The sequence below is a fragment of the Balaenoptera musculus genome, chromosome 11 (assembly GCF_009873245.2).
Source record: "Balaenoptera musculus isolate JJ_BM4_2016_0621 chromosome 11, mBalMus1.pri.v3, whole genome shotgun sequence".
Classification (NCBI taxonomy): Eukaryota; Metazoa; Chordata; class Mammalia; order Artiodactyla; family Balaenopteridae; genus Balaenoptera; species Balaenoptera musculus.
In genome coordinates, this window is record NC_045795.1 from 61,371,287 (window position 1) to 61,390,282 (window position 18,996).

General features: G+C 43.7%; 1 pseudogene; it reads right to left on the reverse strand.

Moving 5' to 3' along the window:
• Positions 1-1,047: 1,047 nt before the first annotated feature.
• Positions 1,048-4,661, reverse strand: LOC118904267 (annotated as a pseudogene).
• Between the last annotated feature and the right edge of the window lie 14,335 nt (positions 4,662-18,996).

The following is an 18,996-nucleotide window of genomic DNA, read 5'->3' on the forward strand; positions in this document are numbered from 1 at the left end:
GTGAGTGGGCCACAGGCTGGTGAATCTGTGGGCACAGACCCTTCTAAGGTTCCTCAATCTCTAGAACAAAAAGCCCATCTGCAAAGCAGGGAACACATCGATTTGGCACCAGCCAGACACTAGAAGAATTGCATTTCTGAAGGCAAATAGGGACTCTGATAAACCCCAAAAAGCACTGACCTTTAACCTTCAAATACCTGTGACTGTTTCTTCCCAAAGAACTAAGGAGGGTTCAAGTCAGAGGACATTAAAGTCCCTTTGGCTTGATGGCAGACAAGAAACCAGAGCCCTCTTACCAAGCAGGCCCCAGGATCACAGACAGACACCCCTTACATCACTCAGGACATATGTCTTTCTGAGTCAAAAGCCTCTGTGTCAGGGAAGATTTTAATGTACCCCATGTTGTGTGCCCATTCCTTGTGGATTAATTCTTTGGGAAGATGAACCTTGGGCAAAATACTTCAGCTCTCTAAGCCTCAATTTCCTCTTGGGTAAAATGAGGATAGTGGTATTTCCCTCAGGGGGTAGTTGTAGGATAATACATGTAAAGCACTGAGCTTAGTATATAGAACATACTAAGTGAGCAGAAAATGTAGTTGACGGAAGAGGAGGAACAGCAGGCCCATAAGGGGAGGAACAAGAAACAAATGTATGATACACGTGGTCAGGACAATGCATAGGGGATATCTAAAAGCCATCTCTAAGACCAGCTCAAGTCCCAGGGAAAGAACACATACAATATTGGGTTCCAAGAAGGCTGAGCAGATAAATCAAAGACACTGTATGATCTGGAGGCAGAAAATATAACGCCTTCACATACAATACACCCAGAGGGACACGCACACAGCGTCATCCTGCAGACACAGCCCTCCTGTTAACTTGACACAAGACCAGCCCGTAATCTGCAGGTGTTAACAGTTTCCTTAGTTTCTCACATCAAATAAAATACCCACCAAAACATTTGACATCTTTGATCTTTTGGGGAAAAATTTAGTCTGAAATTTAGGATTCCATCATTTTAAAGCAGAGCCTCTAAAACATAGTATCTCAAAGAGGCTGCACCTGCTTCGTTACAGACAACATCACACTTCTGAGAGGTGAACTACGAGGGCTTTCTTTCCAGGACTCCTGACTGCTCTGAGCTTTGAGTTCTTCCAGCTTCTTTTTGCAGTGAGTCATGAAGTCCTCATTGGGTTCAATGCCTGCGTTCCGCAAATTTTCCATGAAAGGATTTTCCAGTCTGAGTACCGATCGGGCTCCCTGAATCTTTCTTGCGCTCAGAGTGAACTTCCTGAAATCCAGGAGCTTACAGGTGTCCACCAAGCAGATGTTCCTGATGTCACTATTTCCATCCAGATGAGGGAAAAACACCAGTCCTGACAACTTCTCCAGCTCCTGCAGGCTCACCTGGAGCTCACTTAATTGGGGCTGGAAGTCAATGGCCTTGCTGGGCACCATGAAGTCCCTAGTGCCAGGGGCTCAGTAGACCCCGGGCTTCTGCGCACCAGGATCACCGTGCAGAGGTGGGAGGGCACTGCCACATTGTCCTCGCCGATCACCTAAAAATAAAGCAGCTGTATTAGCGATGTTAATTTGCACTAGCAGGTCCCAAATTTTTCCTGAAAAGACTTTTAGATGCATTTCTGAAAATGTACTTACAAACTACCCCACCCCACCCCCAGTGGATTTAAATTCAACTGCCAAAGGTGATAATAAACCAAAACACAGACTCACAGAGAAGATGAGCATTTAACAGGTAGATTCTGATTGTCTTTAAAGTAACACCACCCCAAAGAGCGGGGGTCCCATTCTCTGCTCTGTTTGTAGGACAAAGGAATGCCAGGAGTGGGTCCTGGGTTTTTTAATGGACAAGAAAAGCTGTTGCCTTTTCCTTGTCTCATAATCAGAACTTTTGGGGCTCCTAACATTCAAAGGTCAAAACGGCCAGCTTGGGGAACTCCCAGCTCTAGAAATAAAAATATGGCCTTGGTTTATCAAATTCACTAGGGAGCTAAACAAAGAAGCACCCAGACACACCACATCAGTATTACCATCTCCAGTATCACCTAGACTGTGGCTCATTTTTTAAATTACATTAGGTAAATGTAAATGCTGTTTGCTCAGAGTTCTGCACACTCTTGGGTCTGCTATCAAACACAGAACCCCTGAATATTTCATCAAATCAAACACTTTGGAAAGGTATCCACACAACGAAAAAGCCAGAGCCAGGGTCAGGCCTGAAAACAACTTGGTTGCCTGTGTAGGCTGGCTGCAATAATGAAATAACACTGTTATGAAACCTTTTCAAATTTCCTTCCAATTGGCTTAGAAGCCATTATCTGTTTTCTGGAAGAGAAAAAAATGAACGTCCACTTCCTTAATGGTCTCCAATAAAATGACACAATCCAACTACAATATGTTGTGGTACTACTGCTCCTCCCGGGCCCACCCTTCCTCGGCAAGAGGCCTCCCTCCCAGGCCAAACCCGCTTGCTGTGGGAGGCCCCTCTGGGAGCCCCGATAAGGCAGAGGGATGAGAGCTACAGAGGATTCTCTTCTGCTTTTCCCAAGCTCCTACCTACACGGCGCACAGCCTAACAACTCCGAGGCCATCTGCTGCCTAACACGCAGGGAAGTCCCACCGCCAAGGCCAACTGCAGGGCTGCGGGGAAGACCCATCATTCCACAGGAATGATCTCTATAAACTGCCTTGGAAGTTAGTGAAAGTGGTTGGTCAGGGTGCAGTTTAGAGTAAGGTTTATGAAACTACACAACCCCCTCCAGCAAGTCATTTATGCGGCTGGGAAAATAAACATGCCCTTCAAGACAAAAAAACATACTGAAAGTGAACGCGATGGAGGGTCACAACTAGCCCACAGATCACCAACAGATGTTAACTCAACACTGCAGCTCAGAGGTCCTGTGCCCGGCACTGCTGGAAATACCGAAAGGAATAAGCTTTAAAGTAAATTCATTTGGCGCTGCTCTCAAGAAGCTTCCCATCCAGGGGAAGAGTCAACACCCACAGTGTGGTGAGACGCCGATACAGAGCAGCAGCAGCAGCGCTGAGGGGGTGGGTGCAGGGGAAGTCAGGGACCAGAACTGAGGGTGCGGCTGCAGCTGAGCCATAGTTTACAAGGTGGGGGAGAAGTTTAAATGGGCTTCAGGTGGTCCAGTCACTAACTAGCTGGGGAGCCAACAGTTAAGCAAATCCTTGGTGCCACCTGGTGGACATTTCCATCACTGCAGCACAAATCTCAGACTTCCAACTATCTGGAGACTAGGAGACCAGTCACTTGATTATGTTCTCTCCTCACGGACTCCTTGTCTACAAACAAATGACAACCCTCAAAAAAATTAATCAGTCATGCCCATGTGCTGCCAAACAGGGATTCTAATCAGGTGCATGAAATTCCAGCCGAAAGTAAAGAAGCTTGACATTTTAAGATCCATGGATTTACCACATGGAAATCTACCATTTCTATTAGATTTTCAAAAACTCTCACATAGCTAGAGGACCTCTAATACTACCTTTAAGAAACCTCATGAACACAGAAATTCCTACTAAGAACCATAAAGTGTGACTCTTCCACCCATGACTTTCTCACAATATTTCAACAAAGAGGAGATAAAATACTAGTCCCAGAAATAAACAGAAAAATGAAAACTTAGCCACACACTATCTTCTCTGATTCAGTCCACTTTGTTCTCAGGAAGTAAACATATTTAACCTATCTAATATAGGAACCAGTCCTATTTGGAAATTCAGAAAACTCATTGTTTCTTACCTGATTTTAAAACTTAAAAAAAAACAAACCTGAAATATCTTAGAGCTATCTTCTCTGTAGACAACTCAACCTACATAATAAATTCTTCCCACTTTTGGGAAAACTGGAAATGTATCTAGAAACTAGGGTACTGAAGCAGAATGGTTCAGCAGATTGAAACCCCAGAGACCTGGGGCTTTGGCATGAAGTTGCAAGTCACGACCACTGGTATCTTCTTTTTTCATTCAAAAAATGAGTAATAACAATCCCCAAGCTGTCTATCTCATAGAATAGTTCCGAAGATATAAAGACAGGGTAGTTTAAAAAGAAAAGATTTTGAAATCTACAAGGCCTATGTAAAAAGCTATTTTTGTAGCAGATGTCATTCAAAAGACAGGAATGCAATTGCATTTGGTACAAAAGGTGGTTCTGCAGAGGGATAGTGGGGAAACATGGGATCAAGCAAGATTAGACCAGTTCAAGGTAGACAATCGAGTTTCAGGAGAAGAAAACAGATTGGACACAAATGACACCCTAAACAAAGGACTCGAGGGCTTAACGTGAACCAAGTCTTTAGTATCAGTAAATCAGCAATAATCCTTTTCATATAACATTTAGGTATAAAAATGCTTTACAAAGGAAATCTTTGCTGCTGTTAAATTACCAAAAAGCACTGAACTCTTGTCAAGGCTGTAACGAAAGCTGGAAATCAACTGGGAATCACTAAAAAATACAATATATATAACAATCATAAAGCTGGCACTTGCTCGCGACCTGAAATTAGTTTCTGTACGTGCTGGCCTGCGCTCATTCCCTCTTATCCAAGAGACAGAGATGACAATTTGCTCCCCCATCCCACCCCCAGCTCCACGTACACACAGAGCTGGGCCTTCATGCTGACTCAGTGCCAGAAGAGACTGGCCGCAAACAACACCCAGGCTAAGCCTGCCCTCTGTCATGTCATATCTGCAGCAACTGTGCCTTAAGTGAAATAGCAAGCAGCATCGTGAGGAAAAAATATGTACCTGCAAGACTCAGATAGATAGATAGATATTTGGTTACATTCCCCTGGTAAGACAAAAAAAAGAAATTCTAAAAATAAAACTGTTGGACACATCAAGAGATAAAGCCCTTAAAATAAAGTCATGCCAATCAAGTGAAAGAAAGAGACCATGACAGTGTGATAAATAGGGAGGAACCAGAAGTGAGGGGGTCACAGGGGTGGGGAGTCAACAGGGGTGTGGCAGCCCCGTGTGCTGCCGGTAAAGCCTCTGTGGGAGCTCAAACCCTGGGAGGTGGTGCTTCTCACACGGGGCACCCACTCGGCACAGAGGCGGGAGATGCCAGGCCAGTGAAATAAGCACATTTTCCCAAACCGTCAATTCCACTGGGTGATTTAGGATGGGGGTAAGGAAATATTTAACCAGCAAAAGAAGTAATTTCAATTAAAACAAATAAATATGAAAATGAAGATTGCCTAAAGATAAAAGAAGAGATTTCAAAAAAAATTCCCAATCACTTCAGCTCATGCCTCAAGATCCCTGGAGACATATTTTCGATTTCCTCCCCCTCCAGGAATTGTGGAAGTTTGGAAAATAATGCTGTAGAAGGAAAACACAGACTGTTAAGTACTTCTAACAGCACCACCACCACCACCACTACTGAGCTGTCAAATCTGAAGCTCACTTTCTTGCCAGGTCAATTACAAAGTTCAGGCCAGGATCTTCAGGTATGTTTCACTTGTCTTGATTCAGTCTTTTCTAGAAATAGGCACATGGATGACCTAAGCTATAATAAAGGGGGTGATTCTGATTAGAGCTGTCAGATGACTCACTCTGATAAAATCATTGCTACCAATCTTCCCTCAGGCTCACATTTACTCAAGTCCTATGATGCTGTGATTCTTTCCTACATATTCTAGCAGACATTTCTGCCTGGCTATAAGGAATCTTCCTCTTGGCCCATTTTCTGTTCTTATTTTTGCAGGCTAGCAAATATCACTGGTAACTGCTCTCCATCCACACCATTTTTTACCTCCTGGCCTTAAGCTTCTATATATGAAGAGCACAGCAATCCCTTCACTGTAGACTTTTGAGAGCTTAAAAAACAATACTATGAATGACTGGCAATTCTCATACAAGTAGAGAGACGCACGTTTGGATTTCCCCCTTGACAATTACTAGCAATGTCAGTTGGATGTGACCCCTCAAAACCTCAATTTCCTTACCTATAAAAGAAGATAACCACTGCTTGTTTGTAAGAGCTGTTTGTGAGGACTGACTGGGATAGCACAAACAAAGCTACCTACATACTGGGTGGTGTATATGGCCCTCGATAAATACCAGCTCATCTGCTTCACTTCCTCCAAAGTATACACATATATGCTTCATTACCTAGATAGAAAAGTAAATAAATACCTCGCTTTTATTAGGTACATTCTCCTAAAATAAGGTTCAAATTACAGTCATAAACAAGAAGTAAATACTAAATGGCTGGATTTAAGAAAACAAAACACGAACACTTCTCAGGCATTCTGAATTGCCGCACATGATTGTAAGACATTCCCTGGGAAACAGGAATTCATGATTCAAATACGTATTTATTCCTTGAGAGGAGCAGACCCACCTCGAGGGCTGGGCAATGCTGTGTCCCCTTTCTCAGCATCACTAAAGGACATGGTTTTATCAACAATGATTTTATTATGAATTGCTAGAAAATAACCCGAATCTTTAGCTGGGCATTAAAGGTTTCTACCACCTGGTGCAAACCTTCCTTTTTTTTTTTTTCAAAACAACTTTTTATTGAAGTGTAGTTGATTTATAATGTTGTATTCGTTTCAGGTACGGCAAAGTTATTCAGTTTTATACACACACACATATATATTCTTTTTCAGATTCTTTTCCATTATAGTTATTACAGGATATTTAATATAGTTCCCTGTGCCATACAGTAGGTCCTTGTTGTTTATCCTTTCCTTTTATGTTTGTCTCCTTCCGTATACAAGTGCTCTAATCCAACTGTCTGAGGGACTTATTCTCGGCACACATCCTACTTTTTCCTACCTCTTCCCCTTGCCTACCTTTGTCTCCCGTGTCTATTTTCCTTAACCAAATTTGCCCAAGTTTATATGTGTATATATTTGTATGCATACATATAATATTTTTGGCCCAACTAAATTCTTAAAATGGCAAGCTATGAGACAAGTTTTCCAATTTAATTTATTAAAGGGTCATATTTTGCTTTCATGCTAATAGACATACTAAAGATTTTTAAATTTAAAATTCCACCTGAAATCAAGTTTCATCTGAAAAATGATGCCAAATCTAACAAAAGATATAATAGAAATTGTTAGTGAAAAATATAAATACGTATATAAAAGTAGATGTCACTTTGATATGATTCCAAGAAAGATGAAAAACTACATACCCATCCAGGGATATAGATTCCTATCAACATCCAACTTTACGTACACATACATAACACACAGGGTAATCTGCTTCCTTTATGACCAGAGTCTATAAATCTCCTTCTCAAAAAGCATAGGAATATTGAAGATGGAGAAAAAAGGCCTTCCCAACAGTACGCCACTAAAGGCAAAAGAATTCACATACTATGTTCTTTGGGACTCTTTCCACCCACTAAAAAAGTCTAAAAATAAGTGTGGTGAACACACATGACAAGCCAAACAGCAGACCGAGTACTCAAGAATCAACTTGCCCAGATCTTGGTTTCTAAATACCAATCCTCGTTAAAATGAACCAAGAGAAATGGCTTGTTCCAGAGTTTGCCTAAGATGAGTCTGGAACATCCCGTTATGCCAGAAAGTAGGAAGTGCAGAGAAAATTAGTGGAAGCCACAACAATATTGCAGGTGTTCAGAGCTTCAGCAAAATCTGAGTACAAGTTATTAAGTAAAAGAACTGATAAAAGTTGCTGACACCAAAGAAATTAAGAGAGAGAGATGACTCCCAGGATGTGAAATAGAGGAAGAAGGGAGAAAGTAATCAAGAATGTAGTTTGAAGCATGTCATTTATAATTACATATACATTCCTCCCACATGACAGGTACTTAAAGATTTGCCGAATTAAAGATTTGCCAATGTGAGCATGAATAGGTCCTATCAATTAATATAGACATGGAAAACTAATGATATAGGTTCAGAGGCCCAGAATCTGAGAGAAAAGACCAAAGACCAATAATGCTTTAAAATAAAAACAAAAAAACAAGACCATTACTCAAAGTATACTCTTCAAGAAGCTGATCTTGACTGCCCTCATACATTCATCATTATGACACTAGTTAGGGTGAGAAGAGCTGACAGGTCTCTTTTGAAACTCTCTTCAAGGCTACTTGAGCATACCTGAATATCATTCACTGATAAACTATTTAGGAGAAGCAAGGTTAAGTCTTTTTAGTGGTTAGTTTTATATATTCCAGTGTAATAAGAATTCTGGTATAGAAAAGATATACTAAAAGGTATATATGTAGATATTTGTTTCATTCTGAATTAATTGCAAATTTAAAATGTGTAAGGATGGTATATGGAACACCTGCACACCCTTCACCCAAGTTCATCAACTCAACATTTTGCCCAATTTATCACTCTTTTCCTCTCTCTCTATTTTTTTCCCTAAACCTTTTGAAAATAAGTCATAGACACATCCTTCAGGATGTATTTCCTAAGTACAGAGACATTCACTTACATAATCACAGTCCAATGATCAAAATCAGGAAATTTAACATTGATAAAATATAATTATCTAATCTACAGACCTCAAATGTTACCAATTGTCCTAATAAAGTCTTATTTAGCAACTTTTGTTTTTCTGATCTAGGATCTGATCTAAGATAACACAATGCAATTTGTTTTCATGCATTTTAATCTTTAGTTTTTAGTCTCCATTAATCTGGAACAGTTTATTTCTCAGCCTTTATCTTTGACACTAACATTTTTGAAGAATATAAGTCAGCTATTTCATGTAATGTCCCTCAGTTGGGGTTTGCCTGATACTCCTGCATGATGAGACTCAACATTATGCATTTTGGGCAGAAATATCACAGAAGTGATACTGTATCCTTCTTAGTGCATCACACCAGGAAGTAGAGTTTATCAGCAAGTCCCATACACACAATATTAACTTTGATCACTCAGTTAAGGGGGAGTTTCTTTACTGTGAAGTTATCATTTCTTGCTTTGTATCAATAAGTACTTTGCGGAGGGATTCTTTTAGACTATATACATGTCCTATTCCTCATAAAACTTCCACTCTCTAGTTTTAACATCCACTGATGATTGTCTGAAACACTACCATGATGACTGCGAAATGAGTTTTCTCTTTCATTCTTACAAACTTATTAGTTGACAGTCTAAGGTGAGCAGAAGCTTCTCCTTATACCCATGTGTTTACTTATGTATTAAAATATGGATTCCTATTTAATAGGTCTATAATCCATTTTATTTTGATATCAAATAGTTCCAGACACTATAAGTTAGATCTCCATAAAGCTGACTCCTGTGTCCTTTTGACATGACCTCACCATTTGTTTGAGCACTTTCTTGCTTTCTGGCACAAAATGTTCCAGTTTGTACTTTCCCTTCACCAGCCCTGGAATCAGCCATTTCTGCAAGTGCTGGGTTCTTTCAGCAGGAGATGTTTTTCTTAGAAACGAAGATCTGGTCTCAAGGTACATTGCTAATAGCATATCACTGCTTCCAGGCCCTTTCAGCAGATAGATAATACAAATTATATCCAATTTAAGAAAAACAACTTTCCACGACAGCATTTGGCCAAAACACATTTAAGAGAAATATTCACACACACACACACAAAGCTGTTTCGTGAAATGCCCTTAATTACTGGTTAATTTTCCCTTCTAAACTTTGTATACATTTTTCTTTTACTACACGGTAAGCTAGTCATACAAATCTTTCAATTTTATGAAAACAGAGCACTCACAAAACTGTAATTTGATTACTTAAGCTGTAGAAGTAAAAGCTGGGAGAACCTATTTTCCAAAGGTAAGAGTAAAGAGGATTTACCAGAGCTCAAAAATAATTAGTATTTGAAAAATAAGAGAATATAGGGAGCTTTAAGCCATTTTTTTCTTCTAATATTACAAAAAAATATGAAAATTAGTAAGTTGATGAGAGGAGAGAGATTACTCTGCTTGGAATATTAACTCTGTTGCCACTCCTTCACTCCCACAAGAACCCCTGGAATACTCTGAGGGTGTGAGCACCTGTGTGAACACTTGGAGACTTACACATCACTGCTCATCAGAGCCAGATGGGCTGATAATAAGCCAGTCAAGTGGGACAGAATATACCCTAAAATTCTTTTCATTTCCCTAACTCTGTTTCCGGGATCATTCAATTTTATCACAGACTCCCTTAAGTAATCATGTAACCTAAGCAGCATTTACTAAACATCTACTTGGTGTTCCCCCCAAACACACCTCCTCTTTGACTTTCCAGGAAGTCCTTCAAGCCCTCTCTTTTAACTGACGGTATCACCTTTCTTCCTCCTCACCCCACTTCGTTCCCAACCCTCTGTAGATCTCACATTACATCAATTCAGCCACCCTCTGGGCAGAATCCTTTATCTAGACATCAACAGGAGCTGTCTACAGCTCTCACAGCATTAATTACAGTCTCTTATATCTTCAATCTCCCTTTCCTTCAGTCCATAAAGTTCTCAAATATCTTGCACATAAAAAACTTCACCTTTAAAAAAAAAATCCAAGCGTCTAAAAGAAAAGTTTTTCCTCCCATTTATTCAACTAACTGCAATCTGGATGTCTTCCTGAATTTTTCCCTCTTCCTCACCCAAAAAGTGAATTCATGGTTACTCTTTCCTCTATTCCTCCACATGGCCTTCTGCGGTCACGTCTCAGTTCACCTCCTTGCCTCAGACCTCTCCTGCAAACACCAGCTTCCTCACCTACCACTCTACACAGTGCTGCCAGAATACTCTTGACAAAACCCACGACAAATCACGTCACCCATGCTTAAAAAACCTATGACTTCTCAGTGTCTCAAAAGTAAAATCAAAGTCGTCATGGAGTACAAAGCCCTCTATTGTCCGGCCCCTGTCCTACCTACTGTGGTAGAAATCTTCAACCCCCTTCTGAGCCACCCATACTTTTTTGTACCATAAGCTCCATTTTTTTTTTTTTAATATTTTCTCTCTCTGTCTAACCTGCTTTATGGGGAAGTGCTTCACATCCAACTTTCAGTTGACTCCTTCTTTTATCATCTATGTCTGATTTTAGTTGTACTCATCCATTGGGGATTTTATTCCAATGGAAACGTTCTGTTTCCAGAAGTTGTATTTGAATGTTTACCAAGTTGGCTTGGTTATTTGTGAGAATAAATTGTGCCTTGCTCATATATCCTATTTTCTCTTTTACAGCTTCAAACATTTAATCCTACTTTTTTTTTAACATCTTTATTGGAGTATAATTGCTTTACAATAAGCTCCATTCTTGATGAACGATACCTAAATCCCAGGACTCTGCTGTTAACCGTTAAGCCGGGGCACCTGCCGTTAGGCTGGGGCACCTGACCTGAGGCCGGGCGCTTGACTGTGGGCCAAGTAGCCCCGCCCCCGCCCCGCCCCGCCGCTCAAAACGGCTCGCGGGTCCGCAAGGACGCTGAACTCCTCGCTCCGCTTCTCTTGCCTCAACGGTCGCAGATTGTCCCAAAGCCTGAGAGGAGGGCGGCGCGACCCCCGACCCCGCCCAAAGCCTCACTGCCACTGCGCTCGGAACAGACCCCGGCGGCCGAAACCCCGTCTGCCCTCTGGGGCGGCGCGCCGGGTAAGTCGGTCCCGACCCTGCACGGCGTCCCCGGGCTGCTGCTCCAGGCGCACTGGGTTCGCTCAAAGCGGCTGCTACTGCAGCTGTTTAGGAAGAGCTGCACACAGCGTCTTAGTCCAGGGGAACTTTGGTCCCTCCTCTCGCCGGTGCCCTCCGCCCGGCTTGCTCGGGCCTCCCGGGGTGGGGAGGGGGCCGCCCTGCGCGTCCCGATGGGAATTGGGGAGGGGGAGGTGCAGAGTCCGGGCTGAAGTCGCAGCGCCCCTCCTCCTGAAGGTGAGGAAGCGAGGTGGGGGGGGGGGCTGTGCGGGGTCCCAAGGCTGGACCCGCTGCGGTCGGACTCAGCCTCTCAGCCTCCTAACATCCCCTCCCGCTCTTACAGTAGGTTCCAATAATATTTAATTGCGTCTTGCGGCGTTCTGACTTAAAACTCATCTGTAAGCTAGCAGGTTCCTTGATTCAGCCAAGTCCCTCTGCGCTCCTTCCTCTCTGAGATAAAGCACCAGGTGGCAGGGGACGGGGGATTGGACTGGAAGGGCCACTGAAAGCGGTGGGCTCACCTAGAAAAGAGGTCGGGACCTGAGCTATCACAGACGCTCTGGGACCCTTCCGGCAGAATCGAGGGAGACAGTTAGGAGGTGGTCCCTGCTGCCTCAAGTGAGTATTGATCACCGCTGACCCCTGAGAAGTACTGTTAAAATGATGCGTTCCTCCTTCCCCTTGAAGGACGTGGGTGGGCTTTAAGGCTCCAGTTCCCCACCCCTCCCCCGTCTTCCAGGTACGACCCCGCAACCGGTGACCTTGCAAGCCTGGCTTCCAGTCCCAGAAATTTCCAGACTCCGGAAAGAATCCAGGCTGCAGAGATGGTTGCAGGGGGCTGGAGCTTAAGAAGCGCTGCCCCGTGGGTTCCGGAGGTGGAGGGAGGAAGGGTGAACGGAGTAGTGGGGTGGAGTAGGGAGGGCTGAGTGCCCTGAGAGACTTTGAGAGATAAATACGCTCCTCTGTAGAGCACTTGATTGCACTTAGAGGGAGAGGAAGAACGAAATCAGGCTGGAAGGTGCGCAAGGCCAAGCAAGCCCCTGGGCTGGGCGGTCGGGAGGAAGGGACGAGAGTTGTCGTTAGAGGGGATGGACGCAAGACGGCGCAGGAGCACCGGCGGAGCCCAACTGCTTCTCCCAGGTCAGACTTCCAGGCTCTGAGATGGGGCGGGAGGTAGAGTTGGTGGAACCCCAAGGTGGTGCCCAGAGTGAAGGTGTTGGTTACCGGGCGGCTCTGACTCTCCTGCCCAAAATTGCCACGCCTCACAAAGGGGGCAGGGGTCTGACTTCAGCCTGCGATGGGGGCGCTTCCAGCCTGGCAAGTGGCTCAGTGGCCAGACAGCCTAACAGGCTGTCTGTGGTCTCATGCACTTTGTTTCTCAAAAGGTAGGACTCTGGACCCAGAAATACCTGCCTTGACTCTTGGGCTTACAGTTTTCAAGCTGCAGGGCTGCGTGGGTGTTGGAAAAGGGGGTTGGCGATCATGTCTCGGGAGCGTGTAGGAGTGCTGGTATTTTGGTGGGCGGGCTGTGCCCTTCTTTTCTCTCAAGAGTTCTTTCGAAACTTCCTTATTCCTTTTCCATCTGAGCATCTTCCTCCTGTCGACACACCCCTCCGGGGCAGTGATGACCTAAAGCCAGTTCACCTGAATTAAGGCAGAGATGATTGATTTACAGAAAGGCCAAGTCACTAGACTTCAAGTCACCTGAATTAAAGCAGACTCAGGTGATTTCAGAGGCTGCGTGATGTAAAGTAGTGGGGTGAAATATCGAGGGGTGAGTGCCCTGGGAGACTTTGAGAGATATATATGCCCCCGTGTAGGGCACTTCATTGAGCTTAGAGGGAGAGGAGGTAGGAAATCAGGCTGGCTGGTGCCTAAAGCCTGCAGAGGCAGGTCTCCGTAGCCAGTGATACCTGGCTTGACTCCTGGGCTTGCAGTTTTCCAGCTCTAGGCCTGGGTGGGTGTTGGCGTGTTGAAAACGAGGCTGTTGGTAGTGAGTGCAGAGCTTGTAAAAGCGCTGGTATTTTGTGGGTCGGGCTCTGCTCATCCCTGTGCCCTTTCTTTTGCTAGATCTCCCGAAACTTCCTTCTTCTCTTACCATCTGAGCCTCTTCCTCCTGTCCCCACACCCCTGTTTGAGGACCTGACTTAAAGCCAGGTCACCTGAATTGAGGGGGAGCTGATTGATTGAAAGCCAGGTCACATCAAGTCACTTTAAGGCCTAATTGGAATAAAGTAATGGGGTGTTGTAAGGAGGGATGAGTGCCCTGGGAAACTTTGCGAGGCAATAGGACCCTAAGTGGGGCACTTCACTGTCCTTAGAGGGAGGGGAGATAGGAAATCAGGCGGGCTGGTGCCCTACGCCAGTGTAGCCCCCAGGGCAGGGGAGGGAGGCTGTTTGAAGGGCTGAGAGTTGTTGTTCCAGAGGACATCCGCCAGGCGGCGCCAGAGGACTGGTGCAACGCACCTAAGGCTCCCTGGCTGGACCTCAGGGCCAGGAGACGGCTTTGGAGCAACTTCAAGGTCGTGGGCAGACATGAGGGCTTGGTTACCGAGTGGCTTTGACCCTCTGGCTCAAATTGCCTCGCCTCAAATAGGGGACAGAGGTCTGCTTTCGGCATTTGATGGGGGCCCTTCCAGCCTGATCTGGTGGCCTAGTGGCTGGACAGCGTGAAGGCTGTCTGAGAGCTGACTTCCCTTTATTTCTCCAGAGACAGGACTCTGGACCCTGTAATACCTGGCTTGACTCCTGGGCTTGCAGTTTTCCGGCTCTAGGCCTGAGTGGTTGTAGGTATGTTGAAAACGTAGGGGATGGCCATGAATGCAGGGCTTGTAAAAGCGCTGGTATTTTTGTGGGTCAGGCTCTGCTCATCTCTGTGGCCTGTTTTTCTCTTGTAAGTTCTCCTGAAACTTCCTTCTTTGCTTTTCATCTGAGCCTCTTCCTCCCATTTCCACACCCCTGTTTGGAGACCTGACCTAAAGACAGGGTACCCGAATTAAGGGGGAGATGAATTAAGAGGAAGCCATCTATAGGTAGCTTCTATTGTATGCAAACAAATTTTTTTTTTTTTTTGGCTGTGTTGGGTCTTCGTTGCTGCACACAGGCTTTCTCTAGTTGAGGCGAGCGGGGGCTACTCTTCCTTGCAGTGCATGGGCTTCATTGCAGTGGCTTCTCTTGTTGCGGAGCATGGGCTCTAGGCTTGCGGGCTTCAGTAGTTGTGGCACACTGGCTCAGTAGTTGTGGCTCTAGAGCGCAGGCTCAGTAGTTGTGGCACACAGGCTTAGTTGCTCCACAGCATGTGGGATCTTCCCAGACCAGGGATCGAACCCGTGTCCCCTGCATTGGCAGGCGGATTCTTAATCACTGCGCCCCCAGGGAAGTCCTGCAAACATTTTTTTTTAAAAAATCAATGATAGGGAAACAGAAGAAGAGAGAGAAAGGTGAGTCCTAGTATCTATGTCCTCATGGTTATTATGAGACTCCTAGTGCCAAAATCCCAGGGTATTATGAATATTAACTCCAATAATATCCATGAGGTTTCCAAAACCATAACCTACTTGTAAACACATAGTAGATGCTCAATAATCGTTGCACTAATGACTATATACATGTTGTTTAACAAATAGAGACTTACTCAGATGTTACAGCCTTTATTGCCTTCTGTAAACTTTAAAGTGCCAGCCAAACATGTGATCCTTCAAGATGTTGATGGTGGTCTTTCTTGGAACTGAGAAAAGGAGTATTTCCTGCCATATCAGTAAACAAAGGATGTCACAGTCATCCGCACTTGCAGCCCTCCAGTGGGACCTGGTGAGCCCTGAGGGAACTCAGGAAGGAAAGAATACCTGCCATCTAGCAGCTGTCAGACTGCAGCCACTCCCTACAGTGAGCCCTGAAGAAACTCAGGATGTGAAAATACAGGATACTGGCCTCAGATAGCTGAGGTGCATAGCAAAGGAATGATTTCAGTGAGCCCAGACCCTTGCATCTTCCCATACGTAGAAAAGCGCTAAATTCCTTAACTTGGGATATCTGGTTTTCTTGAATTAACAATAATCCTTTTATATTCCTGACTACCTGCCCTTTGTTGCAAAATGTCTATATAACCTGGCTCCCCACCTCGCCTCCTTGGAGCAATATTCTCAGGGTTACTTGAGATGCTGCCTCCCGGGCTTGAAGCCCTAAAAATTCCCGCTGAATAAAACATAACTCTCAACTTTTAGGTTGTGAATAATTTTTTAAGCACATAGAACCAATAATCGTCACTTTGAGATAAGGTATTTGGTGGAAGGGGCTGAGGTGTGGTGTGCCTGCTTTCTCTAGTGCTACTAAAAACAGGTCTGGGGGAGCATCCTCGGTACAAGGAAGAAATTTGTTAAAGCTGCCAATTCATGGACCCCACTCCAAACCTGCAGAATCCCAGTTGCTTCCATGGGTGCTTGAATGCTTTGTATGCATATTAAAGTTTGAGAGGTAAGATTTACATAAGTGCTTTGCACTCTAGGCTTACAATAAAGATGACATGGAGAGTTTAAATTACTACTGTTACCTGTGACCTCCCTCACAGATTCTGTCTATTGGCTTGGGTGAGTGTGCATTTTTTAAAAATGAAGTATAATTGACATACAATATTGTATTTGATTCAGGGTTTCAACATAGTTTCAGGTGAACAACATGATTTATATAGATTACAAATAAATTTGCTTTAATTACGTTCCCAGGCAATTCCAGGGTGAAACCAGGGTTATGCAAGAGGTCTCTCATATTTCTGTGATGTGAGACTTGAGTCCAGCCTTTGGTTTAAGGAAAGGTAGTAGAGTCTGGGTGGGTGGGTCAGGGCCGTGCACCCCACATACCCCATTGCTGTAGCAGCATTCCTGGCTGACTGTGAGACAGAAGGGCGTATGAAAACAGGGAAGGAGAATATCCTTGGTCTCCATGTAGGAGCTCATTTCTTCCTGAATCTGTCACGTGACAAAGGAGAGGGGAACGTGGTCTTTCTGCATTTCAGGGGCCTCCTGCCTCTGAGAGTGGGGGTAGCAGGTGAAGGCGCTGTGCTGATGCCCTTAAAGAGGTACAGGTGCCATATATCTACATAATATTGCCTGAGAAAGGAACCTAGAAGTGGAGGAGGACAAGGAAGAAATGGCAGGTTCTCAGGTAAAATTTGTGATCCAGATCAGCGGCTGTGTCCCCTTTTCTTGCTGAAATCCCATGTATTTAGAACTTGCAAACATTTACTTCTCTACTGCTGGTGGTCCTGCCTAACAAATTTGCTTTCAATACTGTTGCCAACAAATTTTGGCTCCCTGTGCACTGATGCCGAATAGAAATACGGAGACAGAAATTTGGCGGATAAGAAATAGAGAGGCTTTCTATTTTCTTTGCCAGGCAAAGGGAAGACACAGCAGGCTAGCGCCTCAAGAATCGGAGATTTTATACGTGGGACTCGCAGTCCAGGGCATGTGATAAGGATCAAAGTAGTGAATGTCTTGCATTCTTTTTCCTTTGCATTATTTCAAAACAGTCAAAGCTGGCATCAGGCAGCCTGGTAATTGGAGTCCAGCAGTCTGGTAATTGGGTCCATTTGTCTCTGGTTTATGGGCCAGCGACCTTCCTTCTGAAATGCAAAAGCTACAGGGAGTGATTTGTTACAAGGGGGCGTAGGAAATGTAAGCGCAGGGATGGAATAAGGTTAGGGAGTGAGAGGCCCAGGATGTAACTCACACAGGGTTAGGGGTGATAGGTGCAGAATGTAATTTACATAGTGTCAGGGAGTGAGGATAGCTTTGTGAAGAACAAATCTAGTTACAGACACTACAGATTAGTAGCAGTTAAAATAAAACTAGGAGTGATTAACTGTTTCAGGCCAGGTTATGTTTCGTCTCTAGCCTGCCTGTTCACTGTTCCCTTTGTTTTCCTTGCTCTCAGGAGAAGGAAAACTTCATTTCTATTTTTACTGCAACAATACTTTTCTTTTTTTCCTAATGATAGCCAAGTTTAGATCTTTAGGATATTCCTTTCTTACATCCCATGTCCTTTCCTCCATCCAGGCTCCCTTTACAGCATAAAGAATTCCTACCATAAATTACTGATGTGCAAATGTTGAAAATGATCCCTTTTTGTCCTATCAACTCAGGGATGTGTTGATACACAAGATTCCCACTGAATATGAAGTTGGGTCCTGGGATATCAGTAAAGAAGGAGAATATGTAATATTTAGGTCCTGTGTGGATGCGGCATCAGTCTATGTAGACAAGGATAATGAAAATGCACCAATAAAGCTGATTTGCTATACAGCCCAGAGTAACCCAAAGTTCTGATAAAGAAACAGAGCTACCAGTTGCCTCAAGGAAAGACTTACTATTTAAAATACACAAGAGTACAGGATGTGAGAGTTATATGTGACATTAAAGTTGCTTAACACTTTTCTCATGATTAGATTTTTTTTTTCAAAACGGTATCCCAGCAATGATGAGTCCTGTGTGGATAGGGCAGCTGATATCAATTTGTCCCATTACAGCTGATGTTAATTTTGTTCACTTGATTCAGGGGCTGTGAGCCAGATTCCTTGGCAGAGAAGTTAATAATTCTTCAATTACCATTAATAGGGTCTCGGAGGGATTTACTGAGAGCTGTGCATAAAGCATCGCATTTCATGTGACTACTCCCCCTGTCTACTTCGTTTCCCTTTACTTGTAGATTGCTTTGGAAAATGAAGGCTCTCACCTTTGTTCAGACTTTCGTTAGTAAATATTCTATAAATTTCCTTTTTTATTACACTGCCATTTCACAGTTATTCTCTTCTTTATTACTTTTGTATCTTCAGGAAAAGTAAACAAGGGTCCTATAGTATGTGTTCAAGTATCTTAAAATGCTGTAATATAATCAGCACAAATGAGAAATGAAATCATTTCAAGGAAATAGGGGTTTGTTGATGCAAAGAAAAGCTTCATGAGGTTTCATCTTGTCCTTCTCATTTCTTGAGTTGGTCTGCGTCTTTCGCTGTAGATCAGTGATCATTCTGGATATTTAAAATGAAATAAGATATTGTTGCCCACATCTTAAAATCGGCTATCCATTCCTTATTTTTGATTCAGTACTACTTGGAAGTAGAGTTAAGGATCTGCAAATTAGAAATGCTTCCTAAGTGCTTTAAAGGGGCTGTCAGGAAATACTATTTGGTGAAGTAATTTTCTATAACTTATAGTGTCCTCTCTTCTCTACTGAACACAGTACTGGATTGGAAATTGTAGACTCTTCAGAATGAGTAATATGTTCCTTTGTTTAATAAACAGGTGTTGCTGTCTCTAAGCTGAACCTGGTCACCTCTTTTGAGCAAAGAGCCCTGGGATGTGAAGAAAAGGAGACAACAG